The sequence below is a fragment of the Salmo salar genome, chromosome 04 (assembly GCF_965601325.2).
Source record: "Salmo salar chromosome 04, fSalSal1, whole genome shotgun sequence".
NCBI lineage: Eukaryota > Metazoa > Chordata > Actinopteri > Salmoniformes > Salmonidae > Salmo > Salmo salar.
In genome coordinates, this window is record NC_138294.1 from 41,155,710 (window position 1) to 41,182,118 (window position 26,409).

Genomic DNA, 26,409 nt, shown 5'->3' on the forward strand with positions numbered 1-26,409 from the left:
TGAAGAATGGTACAGTATGTGCTATCCTACGACTCATATGACTCATACGCACACATAAACAGACATATACCTGAAAAAGGAAACATCTTCACACATTCAGAAATAAAATATTTACAACAAAGACACTGACACTCAGTACAGATGATCCTTCACTTGATGACACCTCAAATCATGGACACCCTAATGATAGGAGGGAGGGAGAGAGATAGCAAGAGAGAGAGGGGGAGAGACGGACTGAGACAGCGCCTAACATCAGTTCACAGGACAGCAACACTCCTCAGTCATTAACTACAGTAAGTATTACCTTTCACCCCCCCCCCCCCCCCCGTACAGTATGTGCTATGGTCAGCAAGGCACAGAATATGCTAACATGCATGTTTTTAAAATATTTGTATGTTCTGCTGACTCTCTGTTTACTACATAGAGCAACAAAACAACTGATTTAGAAACCTCAGGGCTCTTACATGCAGACCACACAGCTCGCGTTGCATGCGCGAGCATTGCAAAATAAAAGTACACATACATGTTATTCAATGATTGCACTCACACTGCTCGCGCACATCAACGAGCATTTGAGTAGCCAGGCGCTAAAATAGAACTTGGTTCTATTTGTGATGCTTAACGCGCTGCAAGTCCCGCCTCTCCCATCTCCTCAGTGGTTTTCAGGAGCATATACCCACGTGGGTGATTGAAAGATGAACTGATGTCCACATCCAGTCCCGTCGGTAGTGGTAATGCACCTTAAAGTTGGTTGCCAACCACCATGTAAAGTCGAAAGAAGAAGAAGAAGAATCCTGAAGGAGGAGAGATTACTAGAAACAAACTTTTAGCCTTTTATCTGTGGACTAATTGTCGAGGACCTTGTGCATTTCAGGTAAAATAACAACCAAATGTTTATATCCCAGGACAAATTAGCTAGCAACAGCAAGCTAGCTAGCTGAATTGCCATAAATGTCTAATGCTTTTCGACCAGTCCCCAAATTAATATAGTTGGTTCAGAATTTGTTTTGATATTTCAACCTGCGTGTCCTGATCGTATTTGGTGTGGAGGGACAAAATCAACATGCGCGTGCAGTCTGGTCAACATGTTATGATCCCGAGGGTGGCCAGACTTAGCCACATAAATGCAGGGGGCTCCCAGGGGAGAAGCATGAAGAGGACCTTGTGGCCATAGTGACAGAGCCAAGCAGGGGGACCCGGGGGCTTTAGGGCTGAGGGATAGGGCTGGGGGGCAGAGCCAGAGCTCTGCTAGTCCAGTCTGTCAGTCTGTCAGACTGGACTAGCAGCCATCCTCCCCAGCCATCAGTCCTCCCTGGAAATACATCTGGGAAATAATGGGCCTCACTCACAACATGCCCTCTCTCTCTCTCTCTCTCTCTCTTCCATTCCTCCCTCTGTCTCTCTGTCTCTGCACACATCCTCCCTCTGTTCCTCCTTCCTTTCCTCTCCACACATAGTCTCTCTCCCTTTCTCTCTTTCTTATGTGCCTTAACATGCCTTCTCTCCCCCTCTCGATTACCTCCACTCTCTTTCTCTTCCTCCCTCCAGATATATTATTTTACTCAATGACACTTACTCACTCTGCACGCGATCAATATCAAGAGAGCTGTTAAAGCATGAGGTAGCACACAAACACACAGACACACACACACACACACAAACACGCTCACACACACACACAGCTCACCAAAGCTAGATAGCAAAATATTGCAACTCAAACATATGTGCACACGCACACAACTCCAGCCCAGGCTGAGTGGGTGAGAGAGTTCTGCCTGCCTGCCTGCCTGCCTGCCTGCCTGCGATATGATGGAGAGGAAACGCAGTGTGACATGAGAGCACAGTCTGCAGGGGCTGTGCTCAGTGCTCTGGGAACATGTGGGCCTACTCACACTAACCGCTATTTACTTTTCCTGCCCACATATCAAGCTTCTCTCCTCCACATACAAGTAAGTAAGTAAGTGGGTAAGTAAGTAGAGTGTAGGGTACCATTTAAGATGCAGTTATAACTCTTTCCACATTGCCTTCGGAGAGAGAGTATGATGGTTCTGAGTAGCAGCATGGGGATACTGGGAATACGTTTACAACCAAAAGGCTGACACGCTGACTCAATCACACCCTAGGTAGGTAACTCCCTTGAGGTGATGTGTGCACATAAAGAATTGATGTGTGCACACAAAAAAAATGACTTGTACACCAGTGGCGGTCAGTGCCGTTTCAGATGATGGAGGACAATTTTTCATGAGCATGGACTTATTTCTATTACAGCATATTGGATGACTGTCATTCATATTCCATTCAACCAGGTAAATGTAACATCGATAGGTTTAGGCTACTACATGACATTCTAATTTCACCCTATACCCATCATGAGGTTGCTACAACCTAGCCTATGAATGAAAGTTTACAACGTAGGTGCACACAGGTCGAGAGACAAATTTGACGTGACAGACAGTGACACATAGACAGACAGTGACATTCAATACCGTCTTGCACACTCTTGCCTGCATCTAGCTGATAGTGGGTGTAATCATTAGTCCAACAGTTGCAAACAAGAGTTTCTATTGGACAAATTCAGTTATGTTTATCCATGTTTTGTTCCATTTGCTTCTGTTTAAGAAACGTTTTTCAACAGAATCGGCGGAATGAAACCACCCCTGATCACGCGTAAACACAGTTCGCAGTTTCATAGCAGCCACGTTGTATTCCTTCTCACATCTATGTTATACATTCTCCTCCTTTCACCTCTTCCCTTTGCTTGTGGACTTCAATACACAACACATCAGCTGTATGTAACCAGGCAAAAAACCTTTCCAAGCCAAACCGCTACACATCATTGTCCCCATATTAGCTAAAGTAACATCATAGTCATAGCTAATAGAACCAACGCATTAGTAAACCCGCTACAATCATGCAGTAACGTTATAGTGTACAGTCAGTAAGCATTGGCGTGCCCCGGTGGCAATAGATTTGTAAAAAAAAAAGCTTACCTTGACTTGGAAGAGTTCCAGTTTGGTCTTGGATAGTCATAGCCAGCTAACGTATGCTAACCCCATTCCGTACAAAATGTGTGCAACCGTGACATTCAAACGAGGCTGCAAAGAAAGCTAATGGGACCGTAGCGACTGTGTTGACATCAAAATCTGGGGTGTGAACTGCGTTTCTATTCAAGCATTGATTGACATGGTAATGGCTCTATAGTATTGGAGAAAAGTTGAAAAAACTGACCCCTCCGACGCTGTACGTTACATCGTGACGTGTCATGGCGTAATGTACAGCACGCATAAAGCAACTAATTCTGTCTTACAGCCTCTCTCCACCAGGTTTAAGCACTTCTCTCACTGTTTAAAAACAAGAAAGGGACAGGGTAAGGGGAGATACCTAGTCATGTTTTGCGTCATCACTGCAAGCTATCAAAGCCTGTTTACTTCTGAAGATCACTTTAGCATGTCCCTAAAAACCCGATTCAAATTCGACACAACCCTTCAAATACATTTAGGTATGTAATGACACATTATATAAACTCTTTATAGTGTTTTATTTACATTTTAGAGGCGATAAGGTGATAAGTTGGACAGATCGATTGAAAAAAGCAGTTTCCCCACACGACATCTCTCCTTCTTACAATCACGCAATAGGTTTCGCTTCCCCACCAGCCATTTTTAAAAAGACCCGACGGAGCTCATTGCCTTCTTGAATCATGCAGAGATGGGCATCATAAAGGTCTCATCATTGATTTTGTTGGGAAGGGGAGAAATTGTGCTTTACAGTGGTATTGATATTACAGTTGATCTGGAAGTATTACGTTTTTTGGGCACTAAAATAAGGTCAATTGTACGGACTACCACGATGTATAAAAGTGAGTTAGTTTACGTTAGCTAACATAGTATCCTTCTGTTTGAGCAGGGTGTTTCAGTAGGCTAAACTATCTAGCTACATTTGCTAGCTAAGTAAGTGAAACTGAAAAAATGACACTCTATTTCTCTCTTTCTTCTCCTCATTTAGGAAGAAATTCATTGTTTCAAAACTGTTCAAATATTTTCTTTCTCTCTCTGAGTCAACTACTCTACACATTTTATGGACTGCAGTGCTAGCTAGCAAAAGCTTGTGCTTTCAGTACTAGATTCATTCTCTGATCCTTTGATTGGGTGGACAACATGTCAGTTCATGCTGCAAAAGCTCTGATAGATTGGAGGACGTCCTCCGGAAGTTGACATAATCACTGTGTAAGTCTATGGAAGGGGGTGAGAACCATGAGCCTCCTAGGTTTTGTATTGAAGTCAATGTACTCAAAGGAGGACGGAAGCTAGCTGTGCTCCGACTACACCATGGTGCTACCCTACAGAGTGCTGTTGAGGCTACTGTAGACCTTCTTTGCAAAATAGCATGTTTTAATCAATTATTTGGTGACGTGATTTTGTTTAGTATAGTTTTATCGAAAAATTATAACTTTTGAAATGTTATTTTTTTCTTTTTTATAAAATTCACAGAGGAGGATGGTCCTCCCTTTCTTCCTCGGAGGAACCTCCTCTGGTGTACACACAAAATGTTAAGCAAACCAACAACCTAACAGTCTAAGATTATGTCCACACTACATGAAAAGAGACTTATATTCATTGTGGACATAATACAATATTATCCCAACTCTACCTTGTAATGTGAATATAATGTAACTTATTCCATGGGGTAATTCTTAATAAGGGAACCTTAACATCAGGCACTACAGCTAACACCAGACATTCAGCTCCTATTTCATCTTAATTGCTTTACAACCTCTATAAAGAACCTCATCAGTCAGGTTGATTGGTGTTGTAAAAGCTAACATTTTTGTTGGCTTATAAACTGATACCATCCTGGATTGGCAGTTGTTGCAGTAAGGTTTTGGAAGGTGTTGTGGCCTTCTAATATCAGTTCTCTTTCATTATTATCCTGATCCACAGGTGTTGATTACAGATGTTGATTGCATTGTAGGTGATCGACACAGGTGGGCACTTTCACACACAGTCACACATGCACCCACCCACGCACACGCACGCAAACACATACTGTATATACGCATCTTTTTTTCCCATGGCCTCGGCTATGTAAGTGTGATAGAGGTTTTGTGTCTAGCACCAGTGCACTATAGGAACCGTTGGGGGGCATTCAATGCCATTGGAAAAATCTAGATTGTAGCTCCCGACACCAGCATTCCACAGACTGAGTGATTATTTATACATTTTAACTGCTATACACAGAGATTAACATAAATCGGACAATTGAAATTTGGGCAATTCATATTCACAATTATTGTGCAACAAACCCCACAGTCAACTACTCTCTCACCTGCCAGACTCACGGCCCTCCAGCGGCTGTGGGAAGAAACCAAGTCAACAACAGCAACAACAACAACCATGACCATGGATGCATCCCAAATCACACCCTTTGCCAATATAGTACACCACTTTTGATCAGGGCCCATAGTGGTGTAATTTGGGACACTTCCCATTAGAGAACTATTAGAGACACACAACACAGTCAGACAGAGATTCTTCCAGTTCATAGTCTGATTCTGGATCACATTCTGGAGCAGCTAATTATACTTACCCACTACATAGTGCACTACATTTAACCAGGGCCTTGGTCAAAAGTAGTGCACTATATAGGGAATAGGGTGCCATTTGGGATACATTTTCTGTGAGATAAACAGCCTTCCTTAATAATAGAGCTGGGGACCTGCCGCCGAGCCATCTGGGACTAAAAGTCGTATTTATAGCTTATAATTTTAGCAGGGGCCTGGGGCTGCTGGTTGTCTGTCTGTCTGTCCGCTCAACTTAAAGTTATCTGTGTTAGTGAGAGACCTCAGACCCAATGACAGAGAGATGATGGACTGACTGATGACACAAAGGGGCTGGAGAGAGAGGAAGATTGCTGATAGATAATATGATAAGTTTGGCATGACAATGACCATAGGAGGGTGCAAGACCATACAAACAGATTTAGGACCAGGTTCGAATCGTACCATTACCTGACAAACAGACAAACAAATAATTGATAAAGACAGAGAGCGAAGGATAGATATTAATATCAAACTGTTATCATATAATATATTCTATAATAACCACAGCACATCCCTAATAGGAACTGCAAGATGGCTGTCTAGTACCCCTAGTCCTCCTTTTGAACAACTTATTTAGCAAAACCTATACAACAAAAGCGCCATCCACCTGTCTATCATCCCCCTTTTTCTCGCAATGTCTTTCTCTCACCCCATCTCTCTCTTTCTCCCCCTCTCTCTCACCTCTCTCTTGCTTCCCCCCTCATTATATGGCTGAAGTATCAGATAAATAAAAATGTACTATACAGACGGATGGGCTTTTGTGTCAAAGAGATGTTTGCAGAAACACATAATGAAAATGTATGCACTCACTGCACTGACTCACTTTGGATAAAAGTATCTGTTTAGTGTAATACTATGAGGGTATTGGTGCCGGGTAAGCTCAATCATGTGTACTGTATATGAAAGTAAACAAATACAATACTCGGGTGGAAGTAACAAATGACAAATACTCTTGTTACTGTAATTGAGTAGCTTTTCCGAGTAATGTCAGTAATTTTACTTAAGTATGTTTTGAATGAAGTATTGTACTTTGCTGCCTTTTTAAAACCATCCGTTACAGAGTACAATTTTGTAGGCTATCCATAATAGTAGATCATGAGGGCATGGAAAGTTTGCGAGAGCCCCTCGAAGACAGAAAAAATCTGCTCATCATTGTTTAGTCAGTGACCAATCAAATCAAATTTCACGCATTGCGCCAGTACAGGCCAATCACATCAAGCTGTGCATACAAACTGAATGATAATAGTTGGAAGACTTTTAGAAAGGCAAAAATAACTTTAGTTCGAGAAGTATCGTGAAAGAGAGGAAACGTTTTTATCAAAGCGGTGTGTGTGAAAAAATTGGAAACAGAGGAGACTGACCAGTTCTCCTTCAAGCACAGGAGAGGCGATGCAATAGATGCATTACTTACCCAGGTCAGAGGTGGAAGCCTACAAAAATGTTATGTGGAAATTTTGGCAAAAAGTCTACAAAACGTAGTCCACTATTTTTGTTACAGATTCTAGTTTTGGAAAAAGAAAACTGTATTGAGATAAAATGTTTAATCGAAGGGAAAATGTTCAGAATGTAGGCCAAAATCCATCTCACTTCCACTGCCAGCCACTGGGCTTTTTCTCATCAGCATACTCTATTTAGTAGTGAGTGAAAACGCCAACCGGATGCTTCACATTTATTCATCCGGTGAAATATCTGGCTCATTGTTCTATCGGTGACATTAGGTTAACGTCTGGAAGTGAGTTATCTAGCTAGCTAGCTAGCTAAATGAACTAGCTAGCTAGCTAGCTAACATTAGCTTTCTTGGTCATGACATATACATGTACTTTGCCTGTGTAAATTAGTATATTGTTCATCTAAAAGCCAGAGATTCAATAAGTCTAACTATGAATATTACTGTGCATATAAATGTTTGAGTCTACACAATATGTACAGCAAGACATGGACTCATTAGACATCTTTTTAGGTCTGAGAACATCTGACACACTTCAGTCTCAGTATCTGAGAATAACAAGTATGGGAAGTCTGTTTGGGCTATTGTACTGTCAGCGATATGATGAAGTAAGTTGCCACATAAAGCAGTATTTGCCACTATACAGGTTTGGCCTACCATTAGCATCGTCTTGACACAATGACATAGGACAAGACAGAGCAACAGAGGCAACACTGATCTGATGAAGATGATTTTGTCTCATCATTGATGCCCAATAGGTCAGAAGGTACAGGGGAGCTGGATGGGGACCTTGACTGGAATAGGCACTGGCTGGAATGGGAATGCGCTTTTAACCAATCAGCATTCAGGATTAAACCCACTCGTTGTAAAAACCTTTATGAACTCTGTACATGTAGCCTACATATAGTTTATTAATTAAATGTGACATCTGTAGGCCCTTCTCTAATTCAGGGGGGTTTGCTCATACATTTTTATTTCCATTATGTTTTGTTGTTGCCTCCACAGCAAATTTGACATCAAATCCTTTAAGTATGTCGAGTGTGATATGGGACTCCCCGTTTGGCCTTGTACGGGTGTGTGAGTGAGTGAGTGAGTGAGTGAGTGAGTGAGTGAGTGAGTGAGTGAGTGAGTGAGTGAGTGAGTGAGTGAGTGAGTGAGTGAGTGAGTGAGTGAGTGAGTGAGTGAGTGAGTGAGTGAGTGAGTGAGGAATGTGGAAAAGTGTGAAAAAGAGCGTGAATGGGTGATTTCTTTGGTTTTTGTACTTTATCTTGTATTGATAATAAAATATCAATACATTTTAATTACTTTCAATGTTACATTTATTTTCAAATATTAATAGTATTGACAAATACTTCGTTTTTTATATACCGATGTGCCTTGCTGCAACTCAAACAATAAATTAACTTAGTTCATACTGTACATTCATTTCCTCTCTTCCTTTTTCAATTTATTGCATGGAAAAGATCATGTGTAACAAAATTAGCTAAGGTCAATTTTAAAATTAGCAACTTTTTACATTTATTTGACTAGTTTTTTACACTAGTAGTTTTATTTCCATTTGAGTACAATTTAATTAAAGTAATAGTACTTCTACTTGAGTAGGATAAGTCGGAAGGGAGCCATTCACTCTTTTAAGTTTGTCAAAGAGGATGGTCTGGGGGCCAGAACATAATTATAATAATTTGTACACTGCAAATTGACCACAGTTATTTTCAAATAATAATAATTTCATACCTTGATTACATTGAGACATGATCGCATGTCAATTTTTTTCATGAGAATACTTGGGAACAGATTTCCTAAATTAAAGTAATTTTTAGCTGAATTCCTGGTGATTTTACAGTCTTTTCTTTTACCAAAAAACAAATCTCCCCCATCCCCACGCTAGTTAGCAATTGCGCTAACGCTAGTTAGCAACTTCCTTTATAGGGGAGAGGGGGGTAAGTTGAGCCATTTTTTACATTCAGCATCACTCTGTCAAGGGAAATAAAGTATTCTTTCTAACAAAGATATGTACAACGATTCCAATATGTTGTGTATCGCTGGAAATTCATGTAAACATGACAGTTTTGAAAACATAGCTTGTCCAAAAAAAAGAAGTCTCTTGGCAAAACTTACCCCTGGGTGTGGGGTAAGTTGAGTGACAATGTAAGTTAAGCTGCCTACACATTTATGTGCTGAATGAAATATTGTGTTATTCATTTTCATGGTTTTGAGTGCGAGTACTTTTTGAACTCCACAAATATTTTCTCTCCCACGCACTGGCCGCCTTTCATTCTAACCTGAGAGCAAACAGCCATACTGACTTTCACTGAATGAAATATTACCACTACCTTTTAAAAACCATGTCTGTCTTTATTTCTCAAAAAATAAATAGAGATGCACACTAATTATGCTCCATAACATTTAATGGGTATAGCAAACAATATTTCGGCCCGCAGTGCCTTCTTCTATCTTTATTTCCCAAACAAAATGCAACACAATCCAAATCGCTTTTTTGTCTTTTAATAAATTCAAACATCTTATAATATAGGCTTAAAATCTAACCAACACTTTGTACTTTTTAACACTTTTAACATTGGCCAGGCCCTGTAGTTACCTCATGTCCCAGCGATAATGCTTTGCATTACGCCTGGGAAGAAAACACTTCAATTTGCTAAATTTACAATTGGCTCAAACCATTGGCTCAACTTACCCAAAGCAAACATTTTGACTATATTAGCCCACACTGCTACAAGGATGCACATTCATGCTAAATTTAGAACCTCATATTGAAGCTTATAGAGACCCCTACTGAAGTATAGAACAAGCATAGAATGATCTACTTTGGTTTAGATACAAACATCATGAAACCTCTAACACAATACATTCATTTGACTTATAGATAAAGGGCCTCATTGCCAGAATCCCAAACTATCCCTTTAAGAACCCCAGCCTTGGGGCCAAACAGAGCCCGGGTGGTGTGAGACCCTCTGCCGCTGTAGATCTGCACAGGTGGCAGGAAGGAGGCCCAAACCGGTTCAGTAGTTCTATATCTGTATGGTCGTTTCCCTTCCGCAACCCTGCACCTCTCGCTTTCTCCCTCTTGCTCTCTCTTTATCCTCACCCCCTTCTCTCTTTTCCCTCCCTCCCTCTCCCTCCCTTCATCCACATGACAGCTGTGTCACGTGTATCACCTGGCGAGCAGCCGCCACATGTTGATACCTGGTGAGCGAAACATGAAGGGAAGGGGAGTGTGAGCAGCAGCTATTTTAGAAAAACAAATGTGTGCGTAAAATAACACATTGCCAGAATGTTATCTGGATCCTTAGCTTTAAGAAAGAGGTTTCCGGAGGGGCGAGTGAGGGCGGGGCTTGGGCAAAAACTCTGTATCAGTAGCTACGACCTTGTTTATTTTGGTCCTTTACTCTGGTCAATAGGCAGAGTTCTTAGAACTGCTCACCAGGTTCCTGAGGCTGACACCACCATGAGGCCCTGTTGGAGGGGACTCCCTCTCTGCTCTGCTCTCTGTCTCACTCACACACGTGCGCGTGCACACACACACTCTGGCAAAACATTAACAGACTTGTTAGGGAGTGTGGAGAGTATGCTGCTATTGCAGTTAGTTTGCAGTTTCGCAATTACAACAGCCAGTTACCATGGCTGGGTCTGATCTGAATCAAGCAGCACATGTACTGAGACAGAGCATAGAGACAGCCACTCTATAAGGTTGACTTGAAACAGTCAGAGTCCCAAATGGCACCCTATTCCTATAAAGTGCACAACTTTTGACCGGAGCCCTAAGGACCCTATGGGCCCTGTTAAAAGTAGGGCACACCATAGGGAATAAAAAAGGCCTCAACAATAGTCTGGTTTCTGTCTGTTTCCTCTAAAGTTTGTCTGAGGGTGCATCTGAAATTGAACCCTATTCCCTATATCATGCAAGATGGCACCGACAGATAGGGCAGCTCTACTTCTAGCTCCTAAGCAACTTTCCAGTATTTTTTTTGTGTGTGTTATTTCTTACATTATTAGCCAAGGAAATGTTTTGTGTTATTACATACAGCCAGAAACAACTTTTGGATATCAGAGCGACGGTAACTCACCAGCATTACAACCGGGCATACGACATTCCCGAATTGAATCCTTTGTTCGTACCCCCCAGGGCAATTGAACTGATTCCAGAGGCTGATTCAAAACACCGCCGACGGAGAAGGGGTATTTGGAGTCGACTTCTAGTCCGACTCAGGAGGTGCACACACTTTCCACCACTTCCGAGTATATTACTCGCTAATGTTCAGTCTCTGCACAATAAAGTAGACGAGCTCAGGGCGAGAATCTCCTTCCAGAAAGACATTAGGGATTGTAACATACTCTGTTTCAAGGAAATATTGCTCTCTAGGGATATACTGTCTTTGTCCAGAGATGACAAGTGCCTGGATTAGGACCTGCGCCGCTTCCTGTGTGAGGCAGGGTCGTACTCTGCGAATGTTGTAGAGCATGAACCTACAGGATCGGGTCACCGCCTTGATGTTAGTGGAGAACGACAGGGTGTTGTCCAGGATCACGCCAAGGTTCTTAGCACTCTGGGAGGAGGACACAAGGGAGTTGTCAACCGTGATGGCGAGATCATGGAACGGGCAGTCCTTCAACCGGGAGGAAGAGCAGCTCCGTCTTGCCGAGGTTCAGCTTGAGGTGGTGATCCGTCATCCACACTGATATGTCTGACAGACATGCAGAGATGCGATTCGCCGCCTGGTTATCAGAAGGGGGAAAGGAGAAGATTAATTGTGTGTCGTCTGCATAGCAATGATAGGAGAGACCATGTGAGGATATGACAGAGCCAAGTGACTTGGTGTATAGCAAGAATAGGAGAGAGCCTAGAACAGAGCCCTGGGGGACACCAGTGGTGAGAGCGCATGGTGCGGAGACAGATTCTCGCCACGCCACCTGGTAGGAGCGACCTGTCAGGTAGGACGCAATCCAAGCGTGGGCCGCGCCGGAGATGCCCAACTCGGAGAGGGTGGAGAGGAGGATCTGATGGTTCACAGTATCAAAGGCAGCAGATAGGTCTATACAACGACGACCCTCAAAGAACTTCACTGGACTTTATGCAAACTGGAAACCACATATCCGGAGGCCGCATTTACTGTAGCTGGAGATTTTAGCAAAGGACATTTTTTGAAAACGCTACCGAAGTTCTGCCAACACATTGACTGTAGCACTGGCTCTGAGAACAAATTATACCACTGCTACTCAGCTTTTCGAAATGCCTACAAGGCCCTGCTGTAATGCGTCTGTGTGTAGCTGGTGTAGATGAGTCAGGCGAACAAGGAGAGGGACCGACTTCGGCGGAAGTCGTGACACCTTCCCCGCCCTCCCTGATCACAACTTCATTTTGTTCCTCCCTTCCTATAGGCAGACTCTCAAACAGGAAGTACCTGTGCTAAGGACTATTCAACACTGGTCTGACCAATTGCAATCTACGCTTAAAGATTGTTTTGATCACGTGGACTGGGTTATGTTCCGGGTAGCCTCTGAGAATAACATCGCCGAATACACGGATGCGGTGACTGAGTTTATCAAGAAGTGTATAGGAGATGTTATACCCACTGTGACTATTAAAACCTACCCTAACCAGAAACCATGGATAGACGGTAGCATTCCCGCAAAACTGAAAGTGCGAACCAACGCATTTAACCATGGCAAGGATACTGGGAATATGGCTGAATACAAACACTGTAGTTATTCCCTTCATAAGGCAATCAAACAGGCAAAATGTCAGTATAGAGATAAAGTAGAGTCGCAATTCAATGTCTCAGACACGAGAAGTATGTGGCAGGGTCCACAAACAATCACAGACTACAAAGGGAAAACCAGCCACGTCGCGGACACCAACGTCTTGCTTCCGGACAAGTTAAACACATTCTCTCCCTATCCCAGTCTGCTGTTCCCACTTGCTTCAAGATGTTCACCATTGTTCCTCTACCCAAAAAAGCAAAGGTAACTGAACCAAATGACTATCGCCACGTAGCACTCACTTCTGTCATCATGAATTGCTTTGATAGGCTAGTTAAAGATCATATCACTTCTACCTTAACTGACACTGTAGACACACTTCAATTTGCTTACCGCCCCAGTAGATCCACAGACAATGCAATCGGCATCGCACTGCCCTATCCCATCTGGACAAGAGGAATACCTATGTAAGAATGGTATTCATTGACTTTAGCTCAGCATTCAACACCATAGTACCCTCCAAGCTCATCATTAAGCTCGGGGCCCTGGTTCTGAACCCAGCCCTGTGCAACTGGGTCCTGGACATTCTGACGGGCCACCCCCTGGTGATGAAGGTAGGAAACAACATCTCCACTTCGCTGATCCTCAACACAGGGGCCACACAAGGGTGCGTGCTCAGCCCCCTCCTGTACTCCCTGTTCACCCATGACTGCGTGGCCATGCATGCCTCGTCAAGTTTGCAGACGGCACAACAGTAGTAGTCCTGATTACCAACAATGATGAGACAGCCTACAGGGAGCAGGGGAGGGCCATGGGACTGTGGTTCCAGGAAAACAACCTCTCACTAAATGTCGACAACACAAGGAGCTGATCGTGAACTTCAGGAAACAGCTGACGGAGCACACCCCTATCCACATCGACAGAACAGCAGTGGAGTAGGTGGAAAGCTTCAAGTTCCTTGGCGTACACATCACTGACAATCTGAAAGGGTCCACCAACACAGACAGTGTGGCTTGGCACCTAAACTTTTACAGATGTACAATTGAGAGCATCCTGTCGGGCTGTATCACCACCTGGTATGACAAATGCACATCCCACAACCACAGGGTTCTCCAGAGGGTGGTGTGGTCTGCCCAACTCATCACCGGGGGCCAACTACCTGCCCTCCAGGACACCTGCAACACCAGATGTCAAAGGAAGGCCAAAAAGATCATCAAGGACAACAACCAACCGAGCCACTGCCTGTTCCTCCGCCCATCAGCCAGAAGGCGAGGTCAGTACAGGTGCATCAAAGCTGGGACCGAGAGACTGAAAAACTCAAGACCATCAGACTGTTAAATAGCCATCACCAGGCAGCTTCCACCCGGTTATATAATCCTGCACCTTAGTGGCTGCTGCCCTATACACGTAGACTTGAAATCAGTGGCCACTTTAACAATGAACACTAGTCACTTTAATAATGTTTACATATTTTTGCTTTACTCATCTCATAGGTATATACTGTATTCTATTCTGCTGAATTTTAGTCCATACCACTCCAACATTGCTCATCCTATTATTTTTATATTCCTTAATTCCATTCTTTTACTTTTAGGTTTGTGTGTATTGTGTGCATTGTTGTGAATTGTTAGATATTACTTCACTGTACAAGCATTTCGCTACACTGGCAATAACATCTGGTAAACATGTGTATGTGACCAATAACACTTGATTTAGTTTGATTAAAGTATGGGTCGCGACAGACATGTTAATGGTGGGTCGTGACGTGTCAGAGTAAATGTATAATTATTTCCATTATTACCTGAATTGATTTGGCCAAGTGCAACTGCGCTTTCTGTTCAGTGCGCTCTCTGCTTAGCAGCGGTCTATGCTCAGTTTGGCAAGTGCGCGTGTTGGAGAGGAATATGCATGTGTGCTTCGCAATTTAGCAGATTTTTTTTCTGCAGTTTTCTTGATCACTCCGCGACCCACACGCTGCAGCGCTGTCGTTCAGCAGCAGATGATGCACTGTCAGCCACTGATTTGTAATTACCATTCGTCATTACTCACCTCTGTCATCAAATGGACTCATGCTAGCCACTGACTGAGTTCTGACTGGCTCAATCGTCATGAAACGCAAATACAGTGATGAGTTTCTCTCTCTTTCATACAAACTTTGAATAATAACGAGGAGCGCCCACAATGTGTTTTGTACAAGGAAGTGCTTAATATTGAGTCTCTCAAAATTAAAAAATATATAAAACGACACCTCCTGACCAAACATACACAGCATGATGGTAAACCCAGGGAGTTTTTTCAGAACAGGGCAGAATGCTTCAGCAATCAGTGCTTCGACAGTGGAAAAGTAAGTCAGCTAGCAAGGCATTGTTGTCATTTTTTAACAGGTGATTAAAAGCAGAAATAAGGGAGTACTATCGCTCATTGTGATAGATGTGAGTTTCTCTTTCAAACAATCCCATGGCCTTGTACACAGCTAATAGCTAACATTAGCCAAAGCAAGCTAGCTAGCTACTTTAGTGCAATCCTAAATAACAGTATAGATGAAAATGAAATGAAATGATTGTTAAAAACAAGTCTAGGTTGGAACTGTTGCTGTTAAAATACAATTAATAATTTGTATTCTGAACTTGAATAAACTGATTGAAGCAAGATGCTTTTTGACACAGTTCTGGGTTGCTCATCTACAGCAGGAAGCGGTCTCCTGCCTGACTGAGAAAGCAGTAGATGTTCTAATCCAGTTTAGCACCACATACCTATGCGAGTCAGGGTTCTCAACTCTGACAAACTAAAAAAACAAGTACAGAAACAGTCTCAATGCTGAGCATGACCTCAGTGTTACACTGTCAAAAACTGAGCCCAGAATAGACATGCTTGTTGAAAACTTCAACCAGCCACACATCTCTCATTACGACTGTGTGTGTGTGTGTGTGTGTTCTGTTATACATTGTGTGATGTGATCAAATCAGTTTATTCCAGTATTTTAACAGCAACAGTTCCAACCTAGACAGATATGTAAGAGTGTTTTAATGGGGTAAAATAAACATGAATAGATATGTATATGGTATTTCAATGAATTGTTATTTATTTTTGTCTATATTACATTTGTTTTAGGCATACAGGCAATGAAATGTACCGATATTTACATATAGTTGCATATTTTCCTAAGCTTGGGTCCCAGGAACACAAATAATTTCATATTTGGGTCCCAGGCTGAAAAAGTTTAAGAACCCCTTCCCTATGTAGTGCACTACTTTTGACCGGGCCCATAAGTATCTAGTCAAAAGTAGTGCACTATGTAGGGAATAGGGTGCCATTTTGGATGCAGAATCAATCTGAGATTTGGTCTTTCTATTTCTTTGCCTGTGTTTTTAAACACCCCTATAGCAGAGAGAGAGGAGGAGAGAAACAGTGGGAAGGGGGATTGACTGTGGAAATTAAATTAGATAAAATTAAGAGAGGTAGAAAGAGAGAAAGAGGGTAAGCAAGAGAAGGAGAGAGAGGAGAAGGTTGAGAAAAATAACGTGCATGTGAGAGAACAAATTTAGAAAGGAAAGGCAGGGAAGAAAGGTACTGTAAGGTAGGGAGAGAGGATGGGAAGAGAGGTAAGGGAGAGAGAGGGAGAATAGAGGCCAAGGGAGAAGGGAGAGAAGATTGACAGGGGAAAGGGTGGAGAGAGAGAGAGAGGGGAAAGAGTGGGAAGAAAGGTGAGGGTAGAGGGAGAGAGGGGAAATAGAGGCCAATGAAGAGGGAGCGAACAAGACCAGAGAGAGAAGGGGCCAGGGAGAGAATGGGCAAGGGAGAGAAGGGGCCAGGGAGTGAAAGGGCCAAAGAGAGAGGCCAGGGAGCGAAGGGGCCAGGGAGGGAAGGGGCCAGAGCGAGAATTGGCCAGGGAGGGAAGGGGCCAGAGAGGCCATATTTTTCTAGTGACTACGGGCGTGTGGTCCAGCAGGGGTTAGTTTATTAGAGTTGTTGCTTTTATGAGGGGCTGGCTTACTCTACCTAACAAAATAAATCCCAGCCTGCAGGCTCAGACCAGCCTTCTCTATTCTGCCCACGGCTACATCCCAGACAGCAGCACACGCACACTGCTGCTCCATAAAGGACTGGATCAGTCCCCTATAAAACCACTCAAACACTGTCTGGCACACATGCACACACACACACAGGACATACGCATTCACTCCCCTCTGCGTACACATGCATGCGGTATTGAACTATCCCGGATGGGTCATAAAACCACATGTACTGTATAAAGAGGATTAGCTATCTTCACTAGCATTAACAAATACTCTCATCTACCGTGTGTGTCCTACCACAGCTGGCTGATGCTGTCAGCGGATGAGTGCTTTGTCTTCAGGCGTGAAACTTGACTTTCTCTTCCCATAAAAAAAGAGGAGGCAGTGAGATCATTTTACTAAGGAAAAAAGGGAAGCAGCAGAGAAGATGGGAGAGAAGGGGAGAGAAGACAGAGAAAAATGGAAGGAGAGGAGCTGATAGAACTCAAAGTGCAGTTCAGCAGAGTTTATAACCATTTGAACTGTTGTCCTGACTAACATTTATCCAACGTTCTCCATTTTAAAAAGGTATTATGCTCTTCTTGTTTTAAAGTTCCACTCATCTAAACTGAACAAAAATATAAACGCAACATGCAAAAATATCGAAGACTTTACTTAGTTACAGTTCATATAAGGAAATCAGTCCATTTAAATTCATTAATTAGGCCCTAATCTATGGATTTCACATAAGTAGGAATACAGATACAGTGGGGGAAAAAATAATTTGATCCCCTGCTGATTTTAATGGTAGGTTTATTTGAACAGTGAGAGACAGAATAACAACAACAAAAAATCCTGAAAAACGCATGTCAAAAATGTTATAAATTGATTTGCATTTTAATGAGGGAAATAAGTATTTGACCCCCTCTCAATCAGAAAGATTTCTGGCTCCCAGGTGTCTTTTATACAGGTAACGAGCTGAGATTAGGAGCACACTCTTAAAGGGAGTGCTCCTAACCGCAGCTTGTTACCTGTAAAAAAGACACCTGTCCACAGAAGCAATCAATCAGATTCCAAACTCTCCACCATGGCCAAGACCAAAGAGCTCTCCAAGGACGTCAGGGACAAGATTGTAGACCTACACAAGGCTGGAATGGGCTACAAGACCATCGCCAAGCAGCTTGGTAAGAATGTGACAACATTTGGTGTGATTATTCGCAGATGGAAGAAACACAAAAGAACTGTAAATATCCCTCGGCCTGGGGCTCCATGCAAGATCTCACCTCGTGGAGTTGCAATGATCATGAGAACGGTGAGGAATCAGCCCAGAACTACACAGGAGGATTTTGTCAATGATGTCAAGGTAGCTGGGACCATAGTCACCAAGAAAACAATTGGTAACACACTAAGCTGTGAAGGACTGAAATCCTGCAGCGCCCGCAAGGTCCCCCTGCTCAAGAATACATATACATGCCCGTCTGACGTTTGACAATGAACATCTGAATGACTCAGAGGACAACTGGTGAAAGTGTTGCGGTCAGATGAGACCAAAATGGAGCTCTTTGGCATCAACTCAACTCGCCGTGTTTGGAGGAGGAGGAATGCTGCCTATGATCCCATGATCCTATGATCCCATGATCCCACCGTCAAACATGGAGGTGGAAACATTATGCTTTGGGGGTGTTTTTCTGCTAAGGGGACAGGACAACTTCACCGCATTAAAGGGACGATGGACGGGGCCATGTACCGTCAAATCTTGGGTGAGAACCTCCTTCTCTCAGCCAGGGCATTAAAAATGGGTCGTGGATGGGCATTCCAGCATGACAATGACCCAAAACACACGGCCAAGACAACAAAGGAGTGGCTCAAGAAGAAGCACATTAAGGTCCTGGAGTGGCCTAGCCAGTCTCCAGACCTTAATCCCACAGAAAATCTGTGGAGGGAGCTGAAGGTTCGAGTTGCCAAACGTCAGCCTCGAAACCATAATGACTTGGAGAAGATCTGCAAAGAGGAGTGGGACAAAATCCCTCCTGAGATGTGTGCAAACCTAGTGGCCAACTACAAGAAACGTCTGACCTCTGTGATTGCCAACAAGGGTTTTGCCACCAAGTACTATGTCATGTTTTGCAGAGAGGTCAAATACTTATTTCCCTCATTAAAATCCAAATCATTTTATAACATTTTTGACATGCGTTTTTCTGGATATTTTTGTTGTTATTCTGTCTCTCACTGTTCAAATAAACCTACCATTAAAATTATAGACTGATTATTTCTTTGTAAGTGGGCAAACGTACAAAATCAGCAGGGCATCAAATACTTTTTTCCCCCACTGCATGCATCCGTTGGTCACAGATACCTTAAAAAAAAGGTAGGGGCGTGGATCATAAAACCAGTCAGTACCAGGTGTGACCACCATTTGCATCAGGCAGCGCAACACACCTCCTTTGCATTGATCAGGCTGTTGATTGTGGCCTGTGGAATGTTGTCCCACTGTACTTCAATGGCTGTGCAAAATTGTTGGATATTGGCAGGAATTGGAAAGCGCTGTCGTACACATCGGTCCAGAACTTCCCAGACATGCTCAATGGGGGACATGTCTGGTGAGTATGCAGACCATGGAAAAACTGGGACATTTTTAGCTTACAAGGAATTGTGTTCAGATCATTGCGACATGGGGCTGTGCATTATCATGCTGAAACATGAGGTGATGGCAGCAGATGAATGGCATGTCAATGAGCATCAGGATATCGTCACGGTATCTCTGTGCATTCAAATTGCCATCAATAAAATGCAATTGTATTCGATGTCCGTATCTTAAGCCTGCCCATACCACAACCCCACCGCCGCCATGGGGCAATCTGTTCACAACAATGACATCAGCAAACCGCTCGTCCACACGATGCCATACACGCTGTCTACCATTTGCCCAGTACAGTTGAAACTGGGATTCATCCGTGAAGAGCAGACTTCTCCAGCGTGCCAATGGCCATCGAACGTGAGCCTTTCCCACTGAAGTCGGTTACGACACCAAATTGCAGTCAGGTCAAGACCCTGGTAAGGACGACAAGCTCGCAGATGAGCTTCCCTGAGACGGTTTATGACAGGTTGTGCAGAAATTATTTGGTTGTGCAAATCTACAGTTTCATCAGCTGTCCGGGTGGCTGGTCTCAGATGATCCCGCAGGTGAAGAAACCAGATGTGGAGGTCCTGGGCTGGCATGAGACTGGTTAGATGTACTGCCAAATTCTCTAAAACGACATTGGTAGAGAAATTAACATAAAATTCTCTGGCAACAGCTCTGGTGGACATTCCTGCAGTCAGAGTGCCAATTGCACGCTCCCTCAATACTTGAGACATCTGTGGTATTGTGTTGTGTGACAAAACTGCACATTTTTTAGTAGCCTTTCATTGCCCCCACAAGTTGCACCTGTGTAATGATCATGCTGTAGCTTCTTCATATGCCAAACATGTCAGGTGAATGGATTATCTTGGCAAAAGAGAAATGCTTACTAACAGGGATGTAAACACGTTTTTTGCACAATATTTGAGAGAAATACGTTTTTTTTGTACTCATGGAACATTTCTGGGATCTTTTATTTCACCTCATGAAACATGGGACCAACCCTTAACATGTTGTCTTTATATATTAGTCTCAGTGTATATGGTTTTCCCATGGTGATGCTTATTTAAAAGACAGGTTATACTAAACTAGCATATGGAATAAAAAAGAAATGGTCATACCATGGATCATTGAGCTATTTGATTTAGAATTTTAGAACCCCTGTAAGTATGTAACAAATATATACAACATTTGTCCTTTACTACTATAGTCCATAGAAATGCGTTGAAAACACATTCATAAATGGCAAAACAGACAGTAAAAAATAAATAATAAGGAATAAGGTTTTGAAGTGTCTGTTCTATATCCCGATATAAGAATATTTTTGTTTTTCGAAACCTATTTTTTGTTGACACAAAACTACCTCCATACTTCCAATAAATGTTTTAACCAGTATCTGGTTCCCTTCGGATGAGTCCCTTGACACTTGTGGAGGACACCACCATGTACGTGAGAATCTCCCCTTTCCATAGAGGGGTCATATTAGTTAGGAAGCCAAACCGTTCAGACGCTACCGACGTTTTCATGCGAAAACCATTTCTACTGATCTGACAAACAGCGCTGTAGCTTTGCCACTTTCCCCCGCAGATGCGGAAGGCCGACATAGGCAGATGAGGTGGATTGAGACGCAGCCCATGCAAAAAAAAAAACATATATCTCTAGCTCAAACTGACAGATTTTGTTGGGAATGTTTTTATTATGTTACTTAGATTGACTGGTAAATTAGTATCATTAGGCTGACAGTCATTCTAACTCTGAACCTGTGTTCTGAAGTCTAATTCCTCTCTCCAGTCCTCATACTCTTTCCACTGAGCAGAGATGAAGGTTGGGATGGAGCCTTTCATTGCCACTGTTGCCTTCAACCGGTTTCTTTAGGGATTAGGCCTGAAACGTTTGTTAAATGGTCTGTGTCCACACAAATCAAATGACCCTTTCAGACCTAAGCCACATGTTACGGCTGGCTCTGAATATGGATCAGTTTAATGTTTTGATGGCCTCGCATCGTCTATCTCCACTGACTACCTCTGGCTCACTCTGCTCTGAACTTTGACCCTGTGATGCGTCACCATCGGCAGTGATCCCGGAGGCAGGGTTTGAGAACACTAAAGGGCATAACCTGATTCTCTGACCCTAATGCCCCCCCCCCCCCCCCCCCCCCCCCCCCCCACACACACACCCCCCACACACACACAAATCTGCTACTGTCAATGTGGCACTTCAGGGCGTCTGTGGAAATTTTCCCTCCACTAAAACCTCCACCCAAATACAGATGCCTTTCAACATAAACAGTGTATGAATCCACATAGAAAATAGCTTGTGGACACCTTTCAATTGATCAACATTGAATGAATCCAAAGGACTCCACTGTTATTCAAAGCAGGCAGACATTTTTTACATCATGATTTTGTATATCTCTTTTCACTAATACAGCTGTGTCAGGCACTATGCCCTTGAATCAGAACTTGAATGAGTCTTTTACATAGATGTTTTACAAATCAATCTTAAACACTCCTAAACGACGGAGGATAGTGCAGATACCAGTCCAAAAGAGCAGAAAAAGGATAAGAAGAGCACATCCACAGATGAGATGGACTCATGTTAATCAGTAGGATAGTGTTTACTGTAGTTCCCTTTTTAGAGTAATGATTTCAGCCCCAATTGTAAGAGCATCCAAATTGAACAAATACACTAGCCATGAAGTAAGTGATAAACAATCAATCTGATTCACTTTATTGACACACAACAGCCCCAACAACACCAGAGTGACAAAAGTCAAGTAAGTTTAATAGTGTTCATGTCAGTTGTACACTTAACTGATAAATAACTTTATTGATGCACAACAGCACCAGAGTAACACAAGTCAAGTCAGTCAGAGACTTTTCGAGTCAGTTGGCGACATTTGAATGACTGATAAACAACGTTATTTTTATGTTTTTAGAGAACATTATTGATACACTAAAAGCACCAGAGTGACACAAGTCAAGTCGATCAGAGACTTTTCCACTTGAGCGTCTCTATGGCAACATCAGTGGTCAGTCATCCAGAGCCAGTGGCCATGGCGAGGTGACCTTGGTTGTTATTTTCCATAGAGGTCAGCTTCTAAGAACGTCAGGCATGCAGTCAGAGCACTGAAACATGCCTCCCTCTCTCTCTTTTTCTCAGTCTCATAGTCTCTCACGCTCACTCTCTCACCCTCTTTATCTCTTTCTCTCTCTCTGTATCTCTCTTTTCCAACACCCCACACAACCCTTCTTTTTTGACATATTCTGTGTCTCGCTTCCCCTACCTCTGTCGCCCTCTCTGTTCTTCTTACCTGTAAAAGGTATGCCGTCTCTCTTACTTGTAAAATGTATGCCGCCCCCCCCCCCCCCCCCCCCCCCCGTTCTGTGAGGGTGAATGGGTTCACTGGGATGTGGTTCCAAGGCTGTGTGAAACTCACATTGGTTAATATTCCCCAGCTGGACCTATCTTTGCTCAGATCTTCGAAAAAATAGAGGGGGGGGCTATTTTAGTCTGTTTCCTAGCAGGATATCCTTTTGGTCACCAAGTGTGTTTTGAAACCCTCTGGTACACAATTTAGCCATGTCATGAAAGATACAATCATGTTGGGTACAGAGAGTGTAAATATGCTACACATTATGACAATCGAAAATATATAAATATATATATATATATATATATATATATATATATTTTTATTTTATTTTTTATTTTATGTACAATAGCAGTCACTGGGAACATTAGTGAACACACAAACAGCAATACATCCATGGGATTCAGTTTGCTAATCAAATGTTTTAATAAAAAATTGTTGTAAAATGTGGAATGCACACCACCCCACTAGGACAACACGCAACACACGAGACATGTTTTTTCCAAGCCACTGTGCTTCTGCCTCTGCATTGCTTGATCTTGGGGTTTAAGGCTGGGTATCTGTGAAGCACTTTGTGACCATCACTTCTGTAAAGGGGGCTTTATAAAATATATTTGATTGATTGATTGTGTTTTTGATACACTACCTCTACAGGTATCATCCTGTGACACTAGCTAGCCCAACATCCCAGTTATAAGCTACACCTCATATCATAATATAAAAGATTATAACAGTAACATAATATTTTAATAACAAACAGGGGACTTCCCCAACATTAGATTAGAAATGAATTGCTTCTCAACCACCAGTAAAAAGCCTAAAGAGAGCAAGCATTTCACATCATTGCACCATAGTTTATGGCTGGCAATGACTAAAAACAAACACCGAAAGACAAAGGAGTTCATAAACTCCCTGAACCTAAGTGAAATACCCAGACACCACATTAATAATGACATGAAAAGCCAAATATCAAGACAATATTCGAACATACGAATAGCATCTGAATATACACCATATACACCAAAAGTATGTGGACATCCGTTCAAATGAGTGGATTCGGCTATTTCAGCCACACCCGGTGCAGACAGGTGTAGAAAATTGAACACACAGCCATGCAATCTCCATAGAGAAACATTGGCAGTAGAATGGCCTTACTGAAGAGCTCAGTGACTTTCAACGTGGCACTGTCATAGGATGCCACCTTTCCAACAAGTCAGTTCATCAAATATGGTATGGTATGGTAACGTCTAGGAGCAACAACGGCTCGGCCGCGAAGTGGTAGGCCACACAAGCTCAAAGACCAGGACCGCAGAGTGCTGAAGCAAGTAGAGCGTAAAAAATTGTCTGTCCTCGGTTGCAACACTCACTACTGAGTTCTAAACTGCCTCTGGAAGCAATATCAGCACATTAACTGTTCATCGGGAGCTTCATGAAATTCCATGGCTGAGCAGCCGCACACAAGACCAAGATCACCATGCGCAATGCCAAGCGTCGGCTAGAGTGGTGTAAAGCTTGCCGTCATTGGACTCAAGAGCAGCGGAAACGCGTTGTCTGGAGTGATGAATCACGCTTCACCATCTGGCAGTCCAACGGACGAATCTGGGTTTGGCGGATGCCGGGAGAATGCTACAAGCCCCAATGCATAGTGCCAACTGTAAAGTTCGGTTGAGAAGGAATAATGGTCTGGGGCTGTTTTTCACAGTTCGGGCTAGGCCCCTTAGTTCCAGTGAAGGGAAATCTTAACACTACAGCATACAATGACATTCTAGACGATTCTGTGCTTCCAACTTCGTGTCAACAGTTTGGGAAAGGCCCTTTCCTGTTTCAGCATGACAATGCCCCCATACTCAAAGCGAGGTCCATACAGAAATAGTTTGTCGAGATTGGTGTGGAAGAACTTGACTGGCCTGCACAGACCCTGAGCTCAAACACCTTTGGAATGAATTAGAACGCCAACTGCTAGCCAGGCCTAATCGCCCCATCCTCTCTAATGCTCTTGTGGCTGAATGGAAGCAAGTCCCTGTAACAATGTTCTAACATGTAGTGGAAAGCCTTCCCAGAAGAGTAGAGGCTGTTATAGCAGCAAAGAGGGGACCAACTCCATATTAATGCTCATGATTTTGGAACGAGATGTTCAACGAGCAGATGTCCACATACTTTTGGTCATGTAGTGTATCAATAAAAGATTTATCAACTGTAGAATGTTATTGATAACTTATAGCCATCTAATTTAATTTATTTGTGTATCTTTTGAAAACTGTTTATTGAAGACTACTCCAGTGTTCTCTCGCTGGGCAGAGCAGGCAAATACGTTGTCCAACCAAGCTCTTTCACTAAGGTTTCTACACTCTTCCCTGGAGTTCACTCAGTACGCCGTGGAGTGACTGGAGAGACAGTGTGTGTCTCTATTTCTGTAAGTGTGAGATGTCTGGATGTCTGAACACAAAGAGGCACAGGCATGCCCTGGGAGAACACACACACACACACACACACACACACACACACACACACACACACACTTTAACATACAAATGTTCATACACAAGTAAGCATACAGACTTTATACGTGTGAACACTGGGAACATGTCACAATTGTACAACATTTTCTAAACTTGTCTCAGAAAAATGAATATTCTGAATAAATTGAATAGTCTGTCTCCACTCCTCCTTCCCCACACCCAAACACATTCACACAGAAGCAAACCTGTGCTGTGTCTAATGCACTTCCTACCTTGTTGTTTGCAGGTCGTACATCTTTCAGTCCCTCTTTCTCTCTTTGTTCTTCAAAGATTTCCATCTTCTCAAGCTGGAAGAAAGAAAAGTTCAAAACAAACTCTTCTCTATGCACTTCTTTTCTACGATTGTTCTTTCGCACAAATCCAGTTCTGCCGCTCTCCTGCCAAGTCTATCTCTCAACCAGCTCCTGACAAAATAGTCATGATAAACAGAAAGTGAAAAAAAGAGAGAAAGAGAGAAAGCACAGAGAGAGCAGAGAGCACATAAAGGGCCTGTGCCTGCACACACTCTCTCTATAAGTCGTCAAAAAATGGAGCGAGCCACAGAGAGAGAAGCACTCTCCTAACAGAGGCACACTGCAATGAACATGGTTTATTTTCCACTGGCTAGCTCCCCTTGTGTGGGACTCCAACCCTGCCTGTTCTCCTTCCTCCGCCTCCTCTTATCCTCCCCCCTCCCATCCCAGCCACTCCAGCTCCAAGCTGCAGCCACTGAACATGCAAAGTCAGAGCATGTGTCCAGCATGTGTGTATATCTGCTCGTGAACACATTTTTATGAGCATGTACTGTAAGTGCACACTGCACTGCACAGTATGCATACATGTGCATGTATTCATAGCCACGGGAGTAGGGTTGCTAAGGGTGCTGCAGCATCCCCTGAAAAATAATAATAAAAACAAAAAATGTTTAACAAATATTTTTGAATAATTAACATTTTTCACAAAAGTAGTCCACTGGGCCTTTACTAGTCCTGTATTAGCGGACTGATATAGCCATCTGTAACCTTCCCCCCAAAAAATCACAGCACCCCCACCGACAAACAACTTCCCGCGGCAATGCATATATTATCTCAAGTGCACATGTATGTATTTTATATACACCTGAGTTCTTGTATTTGTTTTAGCATGAAATATATGCAGT

At 42.9% G+C, this 26,409-nt stretch overlaps 1 protein-coding gene across 2 annotated transcripts in view; it reads right to left on the reverse strand.

The window, feature by feature from the left end:
* LOC145878637 (chromobox protein homolog 2-like) overlaps window positions 1-25,889 on the reverse strand; it is a 58,896-nt gene extending 33,007 nt beyond the window's left edge. The window contains exons 1-2 of one of the 2 annotated variants that reach the window (XM_082974382.1): window positions 25,484-25,889; window positions 11,132-11,780 (exon numbers count right to left, since the gene is read on the reverse strand). The gene's annotated coding sequence lies outside the window, so the exon portion shown is untranslated. The remainder of the gene's footprint in view (window positions 1-11,131; window positions 11,781-25,483) is intronic. The other variant, XM_082974381.1, reaches the window with a different exon arrangement.
* Window positions 25,890-26,409: the final 520 nt, after the last annotated feature.